At 39.9% G+C, this 12,504-nt stretch overlaps 1 protein-coding gene across 4 annotated transcripts in view; it reads left to right on the forward strand.

The window, feature by feature from the left end:
* The first annotated feature begins 4,970 nt into the window (after positions 1 to 4,970).
* The window catches only part of PLCH1 (phospholipase C eta 1), a 128,003-nt gene continuing 120,469 nt past the window's right edge, over positions 4,971 to 12,504 (forward strand). For all 4 annotated transcript variants that reach the window (XM_034439165.3, XM_087872555.1, XM_087872556.1 and 1 more), the window contains exon 1: positions 4,971 to 5,222. The gene's annotated coding sequence lies outside the window, so the exon portion shown is untranslated. The remainder of the gene's footprint in view (positions 5,223 to 12,504) is intronic.

Consider the following 12,504-nt stretch of genomic DNA (forward strand, 5'->3'; position numbering starts at 1 on the left):
CTGCACGCCGACCATCTGTGATTTGCCACCAAATTTCATTATGTAATTTGGGAAACTAGGGATCACAAAAATGGGATTGGGGTTTTGTGGTTTATAGGTTTCCCTCCTAGACTCCCTGGGACATCTTTCAGAGAAAATATGTCTAGCTTTGCCTTCTCTGTGGATTTAGATAAACCATTTAAGATTGCCTTATGTCGCTATTTCTCAGCCTTAGCAACTTGCTAGGGAATTATGGGAGTTGAAGTCTACAAGTTTTACAGCTGCTGAGATTAAGAAACACTGCCTTATGCCATTGCAAATTAGAATCACCATTAAAACGTTGTTTCCAACATAATACAAGGGGAAATACTTATAGGAATATCCCATATAAACTGAAGAAACAGGCATTTTTACTTCATTTGTCATGTAAATTAATAGAGCAATTGACAAGGGCAGGTTGAAGCAGCTCTTTTCTAGCCGTGGTTATGTTTTGTTTTAAAAGAGAGCACTTTCGTCACTAAAGAGAAATCCCACGCATGTAAAGCAGCAGTTACATAAACAGTACACCCCAAACTTTCTTGCCTCTTTCTTATTGGAGGAGAATTTGAAATAGGTGAATGAAAGCAGTTTGGTTCTTCCAGCAGACTTTGAACCAGCAAACAATAGAGGCAGGTTGAATTGGACAGAGGCAAGAATAATCTGGAATTCCTGGTGCTGGATTATACCAATCCTGGGCTTCTTAAAATGAAAGTAGATAGCAGTGGCTCAGCGGCATTTTTAAAATGCATATGAAATAAGAATTTGCAGCAAGTGATATAGGACACACATCCTAGTGGATCTACACTAAAAGAGATTAGTGCTGTGCTGTGTATTCTGATTTAAACAAACAAACAAACATTCTTTTCAGTGTGGATTGCTTTTTTCCAAAATGAATATAATACTTTAGTAACATTTTCATAAGATGGGTCCAAAGATCTGCACTTAATTTAGTGACGAGGTAGCCCAAGTGTGCATATAAAGGGTCTTGTCTTAAAGTTTTTTTCTTCTCCTTGATGTCCTGCACTTTAATTATTTAGTTATTTAAAATAATTATAAAGCCTCTCTTCTCACAATTTGCACAATGCGCAATCAATATTAAAAATACAGTACAAAACCAAGAATAATTGAACAAAATCAAAGATAACACACACTCAAGGCTGGCAGTGAACGTATATACAAATACACCTACCACAGAATGGACTCCCCTGCATTTCGGTCCAGAGTGCTGGAGAAAAGCCAGGTTTTTGTGGTTCAGCAGACGACTAATATGGTAACGGAAACAGAAGGATTTCATTTCAGGATGGGCAGACAAACAGATTGCAAAGGAATGGAGGCTGTATAGTAATTATTTTACCCTTCTGTTCAATTGTGTTCTCTCAGACTGCTTGGAGAAGTTCCTGCAGTTTCCTTGGCAGGGTTTTTCAGAAGTGGTTTGCCATTGTTTCCTTCCTAGAGCTAAGAAAAAGTGACTGGCCCAAGGTCCCCCAGTTGGCTTTGTGCCCAAGGTGGGATTGGAACTCACAGACTCCCAGTTTCTGGTCAATGCCTTAACCACTACATCTTCTTCGCTCTCTATACCAATAATATCAGTAGCTTTATCTGTTTTACAGTATGAAAGGAGATTCAGAAATACCAACAAAGGCACTGTCAGTGGGTATGAAGTAGGAAAACAAGATTTCTTGGAGAACAGAACTTGCCAGAAACTGGAAGACAAATTTAGACACAGTATTACTTTTTAAAATGAACTGTAATAACAAGCAAACAAAACAATACAAAGATACTCTGTATGCACTGAGTAGAAGTTGCTTCTTTTTTTTTTTTTGCTTTGGTTTATTTACCTCCTGCGTTGTTCAACATGGCATTCATAGTGCCTGTGCATCTTATTCTTACAACTGAATGAGGCAAATTAAATGGAGGAATTGGTTTGAATTGCACAACAGTGTAAACTATGCATTTGTTGTTCATGGTTTATCAACTAAGTCACAGTGGCCAAGTCCACAGAGTTCATTAACCTATAATTTGAAATGTTTAAATCACAATCAATGAATTCACAGGACACACTTAGCCAAACCAAACAATCTTCGGGATGACTTAGTGAGCTGACTAAATGAATATTTGAAGCTGTCTAATTAGAGCTATTCCCTGTCTACTATTGATCCACTACATCAAACTGATTGGTTTTGAAGAATGCTGCAACCATATAATAAAGCAAAAACTATAAAGCCGTAAAATTAGTTTAAGCGAGTTCCAGAAAATGGAATGGGTTAGCAGCAGTGGTGGAATTCAAATTTTTTTACTACCACTTCTGTGGACGTGGTGTGGCGTGGTGTGGCGTGGTGGGTGTGGCAGGGGAAGGATACTGCAAAATCTCCATTCTCTCCCCACTCCTGGGGGAAGGATATTGAAAAATCTCCATTCCCACCCCACTCTGGGGCCAGCGAGAGGTGGTATTTGCTGGTTCTCTGAACTACTCAAAATTTCTGCTACCGATTCTCCAGAACCTGTCAGAACCTGCTGAATTTCACCCCTAGTTAGCAGCATTATAAAGAATTGTTAAATTGTATCACTTACATTGAAGGTCAATATGATTCTGATGTACTACTAGCTTGGACAGGACTAGAACTCACGGTCTCCTATTTTCTAGCTTGGTGTCTTAACCACTAGACTAAACTGGCTCATAAATATACATATATGTAGAAGCAATGTATAAGCATGCCAAGTAATTATACATTCATGTGAAATAATTTCTAGAGATGCCTTAAAGGAATTCGTATTAACATTACTGCAATATACTCATTAGCAAAAAGCAGAAGTAGAGTTATTGATGTCATATAGCCTTTTATGTCTCGTTTCTCCCATATATTTTTCTTTATTGGGATTAGTGGCCCAGTTAACTAGACAGCTAGTGTGGTGTAGTGTAGTGGTTAAAGGTGCTGGGCTAGGAAAACCTAGGTTCTATTCCCCATAGGCACGAGAGCCGGCTGGATCTTGAGCCAGTTATTTCTTTCCAGCCCAGGTAAGCATCAGACTGTACAACTGGCTGGCTGAAACACAACAACAAACAAACAAAATTGGTCCATCGTGTACTGATAGCTTTGCTGTGTGAATTAAATGTGTGCGGTGCAAAATAGGTGGACTTCGCAGTTGTATAGGGCAAACCCTAAGAAAAGCAATCATAATATCCCAATAAAGGGTAACCCAAAAGAGTTTTTAGGTCCCACAACAAAGGCATTAGATAAATGTTTTATTAGATGCAACCTTTCAAAATATCCCAATATTTTCATTATGCAGCCTGTTATACAGTGGTGGGTTTCTACCAGTTCTACCCGGTTCAGGCGAATTGGTAGCGGCATCAGGAGGCTCCGCCCACCCACCTGAACGTCATCACAGAAACTCTGCGCATGCACAGAAGGTTCTGCGCATGCGCAGACATGGCGCATGCAAGCAAAGCGAGTGTGCGAGCGCTCACATTTGCAAACCGGTAGCAAAGGTAAGTGAATCCCACTACTGCTGTTATAAAATATATTGTCATTGTCATCATCAGCCATTCAGTTGTATTCAACCTTTAGCCAGCCATGGATCTGTACTGTCCATGCCCCTCTGTCTTGCACTGCCTCCTTCAAGTCCACCATGGTCATCCTGATGATATCCTCTTTAGTGTCCAGCCAGCGGGTAATGAAAAAATATTGGGGAGGGAGAAAAAAGATGTAGTAATGAAGCCACAAGATCCTTATAAATATGCATAAAAATGAACTCACAAGATATTTTGAGGAAAAAATACAGAAGCCATATGTTTGCAAAACCCACATTCAGTCATTAGATGCTCATATTAGATGCTCATCTTTCCAGCAGGCCTGAGGCTGTTGATCTCGCTATTGCGATCTTGTGAGATCCGGCCATGAATGGTGTGAATGGGTTTTAATATTTTAATTTTAAATGTTTTTATAATGGTTTTTTAAATGCATTGTAAGCTGCCCTGAGTCTCTGGAGAAAGGCGGCATATAAATTGAACTAAATAAATAAATAAAATAAATAAATAGGTCCTTCCTAGGTACTATTTAATCTTCCTGGGTCCTAAAGTCTAGGCTTCATGGAGTTTATTGAACCTCCACAGGGAGAGAATTCCAGTGTGGAGACAACAGTCAAAAAGCCCATTTCCAGTGTTCCATCAGATGACAGTCTTGTAAAGATGAGACATGAAGGAAGTTGGCCCTGTTGGATCTGATTAGATGGGTAGATGAATTAATTTAATTTAATTTAATTAATTAAATTTATATGTTGCCCCTCTCTGAAGACTCAGGGTGGCTTACAATACATTTAAAAAATCATTATAAAAAGACATTGAAAAATTTAAAAACATTAAAAACATTAAAAACTCATTCACACCATTCATGGCCAGGAATAAAGGAAGTGGTGGTCTTCAATCAACAGAGACATACAGATTACATGCAGATGAGATATAATCTACTTGTTATTACAGTATAAGCACGGTTGCATGACAGTTATGATTAAAAGTCAAGGAATTCATGGAGTTAAGTTATACAATATATTGTACCTTTTGTGTTTTCACAACTTACTAAACCATAACTTACATGCACTAGGTTTGTGAGATACAGCCAGGCTAAAATCAGGTTGATAAACCTGTATCTCAAGTGTGTGCGTTCAAATAAAGATTTTGGGCTGGTTTGACTGATGGTGTGAAGCCAACCCTAAAATAGGTAATACACAACTGCATTTCCCCGAGTGCATATCTTTAGTGGCTCACTGTGTCACGGGGAAGCAGCTTTAAAATGTTCATGACAATTCCAAGTTTGATCGGGGCTTTTAATCAGATTTGAGCCCAAACTCCCAACCAGGCCCCATACGCTATCAAGCGATTTAATCCCCAGCAGTTTGCAGGAGCCATTCCGGATTCCATAAAACGCGCTCCGAGTTTTTCTCCTCGCCTCCGCGCCGTTGGGGGTGGCTCGCTGTGCGTTTGAATGAGAAAGCAGGTTGTGGCGGCAGCTGAAAAGAGCTGGACTGGGGGGGCGGCCGGAGTCTTTGCCGCCTGGTGCGCGAAAGTCTTCAAAACCATTTCAGGTTCAGCAGCAGGAGCAGGAAAACGAGAGAGAGAGAGAGGAGAAGAAGAAGAAGAAGAGAAGAAAAAGAAAGAAAAGGAAAAAAAAGGCTCAAGGAAAGGTTGAAGCAAGAAACCTGGAAAGGTGGGTATGAAAAGAGTTGGGGGGGGCTGCTGGACTTCTCGGATAATCAGGAAAGGTTGCAAGGGAACTTTAGAGAAGCTTTCCCCAACCGGGCGCCCTCCAGATATGTTTGGGTTTGCGAACCCCCCCTCAAAGGCTGGGAAGTACGAGAGCGGGACTACTCAACACACGTTTGGAGGACTTTTTGGGGGGGGGGACGACAATTGTTTCGGAGGGGAGCCGGGTGGTCTCGCGGCATCTAGAAAGGAAGAGTAGGACATCCTTTGTGCTCCTGGGAAACCTCGCAGGCAAGAAACCCCCGAACAGGCTGTGGCGCTGGTCGCCTCTTCCTTCGCAGTGCCGAGGGTGCTACCTTGCAAAGGTTTTTTGGGGGGGGAGCGATTCCCCGGGCGGCCCACCTGCACGTGTCCCGTTGGGATGGCGAAGAACTCCGCTCAACTTCTGGAGCGCCTCCTTTCCAGCTGCGTGGAGCTCCTGTTAACCCCCGTGATGAGCCCACCCTCGGCGCTGGTGATGAGGGAGACTCGCTCCATCCCCGGTCATTCTCCGGTCTCGCACCTTCAAACAAACAAGGCTTCCTTATTTGTATTCCTTAGGGTCGTTCTTTCCTTAGTCTCCGGCCCAATGCGCGTTCCCTGGGAAGTATTGTTGAGATCTCTGGAGGGCTACCGAGACCTCGAGGAAAGGGTGCCTTGGAAAGGGTGCAAACCCAAGGCATTGCAGTCTGCAAAGTCGTGGAAAGTAATTGGAGATTTGCGTTTCCAGCTGGGGCGGTGGGCCTGGGAGTGCTTTTCCTTGACCATTTCTCTTATCCTTTTAGAAGAGACAAAAAGCCGGGGAGGGGGCGGAAGAAAAGGGAGGGGATTGTGGAGGCTGCTTATTATCTCCCATCTGTTTACTGAGATCTCCTCGCTTTCCTCCTAGTCGCTAAGTAGCCTCATGTGGATTCACTCCCCTCAGAAAACCAGCCTCCGTTGGTCAATCGTTCCCTTCCCCGTCTCCCCAAACTTATTGGTGGTGGGGGGGGGGAAGGAGAGAAGAAAGGTGAGTGAGAGCTCCTTTTGTTGTCTTAAGTAAATCAGCCTCTGCAGAGACATTGGCTGCATCAGGCAACAAGCAAAAGGAGCTGGTGTGTTGATTAGCTGTATTAAAAAGTAGGCACAAAATTCTCTAAAGATGCCTCTTTTCTCATTGGCTTGATTTTAGCAGTTTGTTTAAGTTTTGGATCTTTCTGTGTTTTTTAAATTTGGTTAGTGCTGGTGTGAAGCTGAAGGGAGGGCCCTTGTATTTGAACTCAGAAATAAAACAACGCACAGGGGTTTTTGAGCGCTCAAGGAATTTATCAGGCAGGATGAAGGCCTGATTAAATGGGAATTGCTTATTTCCAGGAGTGGTTGATGATTGATATCGGTTTGATCCAAGTTACTACAAGCTAACTTTTGGAATAGTGAATCTTGAGTTTTGAACTCTAATGTGAGAGACTGAATTTAAATTCCCCTTTCTGACACTGTATCATGAATGATTAGAAAAACAGAACTTTTAGCCCTGGTTGTACTATAAAGTAGGCATAAAGAGTTGTCTGGGGGTAGCTGATAAAAAATTCATGCTGTAAAGCACCAAGAACATTTAAAAGAAATAAAGCAAATATTTAATGTAATATTAAGCTTATTTACTCAGAAATTAAGTCCCTTGATCTTTAGGGGACTTAGTTGCGAGTACCTGGTAATAAATAATGTATCCAGAACTTTGATGAGCTGAAAGCTTTGTATAACTAATATTATTAAATACTTAAAAGACATTTTATTTAAGGTGATGTCATGATCGTAAAGGCAGCTTTGGTGTAATGAAAAACTTAATGGAGTGAATATAAACCAGGGGTGTCAAACTCGCAGCATCACATCATCATGTGATGTATTATGATTTCCCTCCCTTCACTAAACTGGGGGTGGGCATGGCCGGCGCATGACGCATCCGGCCTGCTGGCCGCGAGTTTGACACCCCTGATATAAACCATAGATCTCTGCACAAGTTATATAATTGTACATGTGCAGATCCACATTAACTTCACTAGGATTTAGCAATACAGTAGAATCTCTGGTCATGACCATAATTCATTCCATAACTTTGGTCGCAAACCAATTGGGTCGTGACCTGAACCTAATTTTGGAAATTTGGCACTTACAAAAAAAAAAATATATATATGGAATGGAAGGGTAAATTGGCCACAAAAAAAATGTGAATTTTTTGGTCGGAACCCGATTTGGTCATGGTCAGAAGCATTCGTGACCAGAGGTTCTACTGTATAAAGACTACTTCGTATGTCTTAGATTTCCTAGATACCAATTGGTATCTAGTTTAAATCCGTCTGACAGTACAGAAGATTCAATGTGCATATTGTTCCTCTAATAATGCAATATTGCTAAAACACGGCACACCGTAGCTAGTGATTCACGTACTTCTTATGGTTAGACTACTGCAGTGCACTTTATATGGGGCTGTCCTTGAGGAGGACTGAAAAGTTACAGTTGGTTCAGAATGCAGTGAGTGGCCTGGCTGCTGACAGAAGAGGGTAGATTCGGCAGTATCCTAGTTACCTTAAGGTAGCTGCACTGGCTACATCTCCCAACTCTAGTTCAAGATGCTGGCTTTAATTTTTACATTTGTACTTGCAGGATTAACTCTCTCAATCAGGACCATCCTGCCTTGTGCATTCCTCCTGAGATAGGTTGAACATACAAGACAGGATGTGAGGTTAAAGACATGGGTGCTGTAGACCCTTCTTTCTTTATGGTGGCCGCCATGACATAGAATGCCTTGTTACCTGAGATGAGGGAAGCAGAGCAGCAAAAACCATCTTATTCCAGTGGGCTTTGGGTACAGACTTTGGACTTGAACTACACATGCAAATTTTATTATGTGAATTATGTTTATGTAAACTGCCTTGAATTATGGTTTTGCAATTGATTGATTATGTGCCACCAAGTTGTTTTCGACTCCCAGTAACTACATAGATAGACATTGCAGTAGATAGTGGACCACACAGATAGTGTTGCAATAGATAGATATCTAAATAGCTTCTGGGTAGAAAAAAGACACGTACATCGTGAGTATTGTGGCTTTTCAAGTATGTGTACCAAAATAGGAATGTATATATTTATATGTGGTTGTATTTGCTTCTTCCTGTATAAGAAGTTGATTATAAGCAAAATAGGTGAGTGCAACTCTATACAAGGTTATTTCCTTGGAAGGAAAGCTATCTCAGTTCAGTTGGTTTGCTGTTTAGGTAGGTGCACATAAGATGATAACTTTTTTTTTTTTACTAGCAAGTGTTTATTTTTTTTTTGTATTGAATATTTTTTTTTAAAAAAAGGAGCCCTTAAATTTCAAGATTTTTTTTTTTTTTTTGCGAAGACAGCTTGATCATAAATGGGCATAAGAAGTGTTGCTGAATTAAATGGGAGTTTGGGATAAACATGCTGAAGAAAGTAATAGGTCATTACTAGAAGCTCCTCCTTTCGCTACTATCTTATCTCTGACAGTGTGTGACAAAAGATGGCAGGTAAGTGGGGCTGACACTTTTCAGTCTGTTCTGTTTTGATATTAGATGAAGTTATATCCAAACAATGCCAACAGTGGTCGGTTTGATTAAGTGCTCTTGTTCCCAAAGGTAACACGGAGTCGTCTGGGATGTATGGATGTCACATCCAACTTCTTATCTCCTGCATCATGCCTTATATGTGTTAAATAGATGGATTGTTGTACAGGGCAGGCAGAAGAAAGGGTTAACCTCTTACGAGTTGGTTGATTGCTTTTCCTCTTCACCTCCTATCTTACTGCTTTACCCTCTTAAAGCACTGGCACACTGACAGAGGCTCCAGGAATCTGCTGAAAAACCCTGTTTCCTCATCTTTTCAAAGCAGCCTCCTTGCTCCCTGCTAGCTGTACTTGTTGGTTAACAGCATTACATTTAGTCCCTGTCAATACGGTTAATGTCTAGGGTCAACCGTTTTTATAGTTCTGGGCAGCTTAGCTTAGCTTTGTCTTTCAAGCAGCCAGGCATGCACTTATCAAACCAGACCAACATTTGTTGGTCTCTCTCCTTTTCCTTGCACCCATTTTCACTAATCAACATAGATTCCTCTTCATGGGCATTTGGTGCTGGTGATGATTTCTTGGCTGTGAAAATGGACAGCATTTTTTATTGTCTGAGCAACTGTGGACACCATAAGGCAGTTTTGGCCTGAACACATGGTGTTCCAGTTAACTCGTTATTTTCTTTCCACTGCACTGTGTCACTTTTATCCGCAACATTTTATTAACATATGGGAGGAAATTGTGTAGGGTTTCTAACACTGCGAAGAACTGATTTTAAAAATTTTATATCGATTTCCTTAATTTGAAATGGACTTCATGTCTTCTGAACTGATTCTAGTCATAATCGCCTAATTTCCCAGAACAATAGGATTATGTAGGCCACTAGAAATACAGTAAACCTGTTAGGATTGGAACCAACTTTCTAGTCATATTTGTTTAGAGTGTTTAGAGTTGTTGAGTTAAGAATGCAATTCTGTGCTTACCTATTTAGGAATGAATTCATTGAGACTTATTTCCAAGTAAGGGTTTCATCCTTTGAAAGCCCTTTGAAACAAAACCCAAAATCCACCTTTATTATAATGGACCAAAATGTTAGAAAAGAAGGTATAAACTTTTGAATTCTGCAGAGCTTTTCATCAGGTTAGGTGAGGACACATTTTATTTAAATCAAATTGGTTAAATCGATAGTCTGTACTTTGGTATCTAAATGACAATGTATTTATTGTCCAGAGGATTTTGTAATTCCTAGCATGTTTGTTTTTTATATAATCTGAACATATCTTCTTTAGTTTTCAGCAAGAGGTGTAGTTTTTATTTTCAAAAGCTACCCATAAGATAAAGCAATTATTTAGTAAGATTTTTTTCCACTGGCAGTTGTGATAAAAAGTATGATGAAATGATGGTCCTAGAAGTAAATGAGGGATTGAATGCATTGAAATTATTAATAGCTGTATCAGCTCCTGGATCAGTTTTGACTGTGGATGCTTAGATAATATTTTTGCCATGAAAGAACCAACAAGAGCTTTAAATAGTCCCCAATTACTTCAGAATTTCCTTGCATTTCATTCCTGTAACCTGTATACTTTTAGAGTGATCTTTGCTGCCACAGATGTTAACTGATTTATCATTTCCATATTGGCAAGTAAAACAACAAATAATTATAAATTACTTGATTGATCTTTCAACCACACATTTTGCAAGACTCTTTACAAAAAAGAATGCAACATCTGATATAAAGAAAAAATTAAAATTGAATTTTATCGATTCAGGGCTAGCTAATAAAGAGGTGGGGGGAGCAAGAGTTTGGTGGAGAAGCAGGATTTTTTTTAAAGGCCAGGTGTTGTGGTCATGAGGTCACTGACCTTTAAAAAGCTTTCTGCTTCTTTCCCATTCCCTCCCTTCTGTGTCCCATCATGTGTGATGGGCATGATAATGTGGAAAATTTCACACACTTTGGTGGCATTTGGATTGGTCCTGATAAAGTTGAACAGTGAATTAGGAGGCTTTTATGACTTAAATTTTGTACAGTAACATAGCAAGAGCAAGAGCACTTAGACTTATATACCGCTTCACAGGTGCTTTACAGTCTGCTCTAAGTTATTTACAGAGTCAGCATATTGCCCCCAACAATTTGGGTCCTCGTTTTACTCACCTCGGAAGGATGGAAGGCTGAGTCAACCTTGAGCCACTGAGATTTGAATTGCCAAATTGCTGGCAGCCAGCAGTCAGCAGAAGTAGCCTGCAGTACTGCACTCTAACCACTAGGCCACCGTGGCTCATAACATGATGACTAACATTAACCTTAAAGAACTAACTTGCTATAAGTCTTGAAGTTAAAACCCTCATAATAATTATAGGATTTATCTTTCACTGATAGTAAGGAATCATGTCCATTGTCAAAATACTGTAAGCTTGGTAGGAGAATTAATGTGAACGTATTGAAAGTGCTAATACAAAAATTGCAATAGTGTACATATAGTGGTACACCTTGTATTATTAAAATTGTAGAATTACTTTCTTTGTGGATTAGTTTAGAATACCTCAGGACCTCTCCCCCCTTTAATGCAAAAGTTTACTTTCCCATGCAAGCAAGAAAAATGCAAGAATTGTAGAACTATGCTTATTCTAGGAGTTGAGTTTGAATCTGAAATATTAAAAGTGATCACCTCTATGAGTTTAAAGAAGAATAATTCTTCCTACATTGTTTTTCAGGAGCAAAATTATTGTTGGCAGTTGATATTAAAGAAGAATATGGTGCAGCAGATTTTTTTTATTTGTAGATTTTAATTCCACCACTATTATTTTTATAAATAACTGCAGGTGCAAACATACCTAATACTCTTTCCTCCCCCTAATTTCCCATAACAACAACCCTATACAGTAATGTGAGTTAAATTGAAAGTGAGAGTCACTGGCCTTCATGCCTAAGGTGAAACTAGAACTCACAGTCTCCTGGTTTTTAGCCTGGAGCCCTAACCACTATATCAAGCTAGCTCTTTAAAAAAACAATTGAGTATTTCCCAAAGAGAGGTCCATTGCTAGAACACTGTCGTCAAGAAACCTTATTCTTGGCTTCTTCACTATGAACCAATCATAAAAATTAGGACACAAACAGGGTATCACCAGCTGATCTTAAAATATAAGTTGGCTAGTATTCAGGGAGGTAGTTCGTTAATTGATGAGAACTGCTGTAACAAAATAACGCCAATATTTTGGGAGCTACCTGGCTTACAGATGTTCAAGATACTGGGTATTATCTATAAGCTCTTTATGGATGGAATCTTGTTATTTTTACTGCAGATAGAATCTGCCCATCTGGTATGTACCAAGTGAGAGGTCTGGTTGCAGATTCCACCCCCTCCCCCTTTCCCAAAAAGTTAAGTGGTGGAAGCCCAGAAGCAGGTAGCTTGGTTGCAGCCCACTTACTTTGGAATGGTATCTAGGAAAGCTAGGCGTTCTTGTAGAGACCTTGAATAGAGACGTCTTTTGAAGATGGATTTTATGAACTGTGGCTGTTGTGGTTTTTTTTTTTTTTTGAGACACAAGCTGCCTAGACTTGATGGATGAGGTAACGTAGCTATATACAAGAACATACCAAGTTCCCAAGCCTAAAAACATGTGGATCTTTGTTATTTTTGAGATCCAGCTGACATAACATTAAATTGCAGAATATTTTCTGTGATGGAAA

This window comes from Pantherophis guttatus, chromosome 6 (assembly GCF_059756535.1).
Source record: "Pantherophis guttatus breed Tessera chromosome 6, ASM5975653v1, whole genome shotgun sequence".
Classification (NCBI taxonomy): domain Eukaryota; kingdom Metazoa; phylum Chordata; class Lepidosauria; order Squamata; family Colubridae; genus Pantherophis; species Pantherophis guttatus.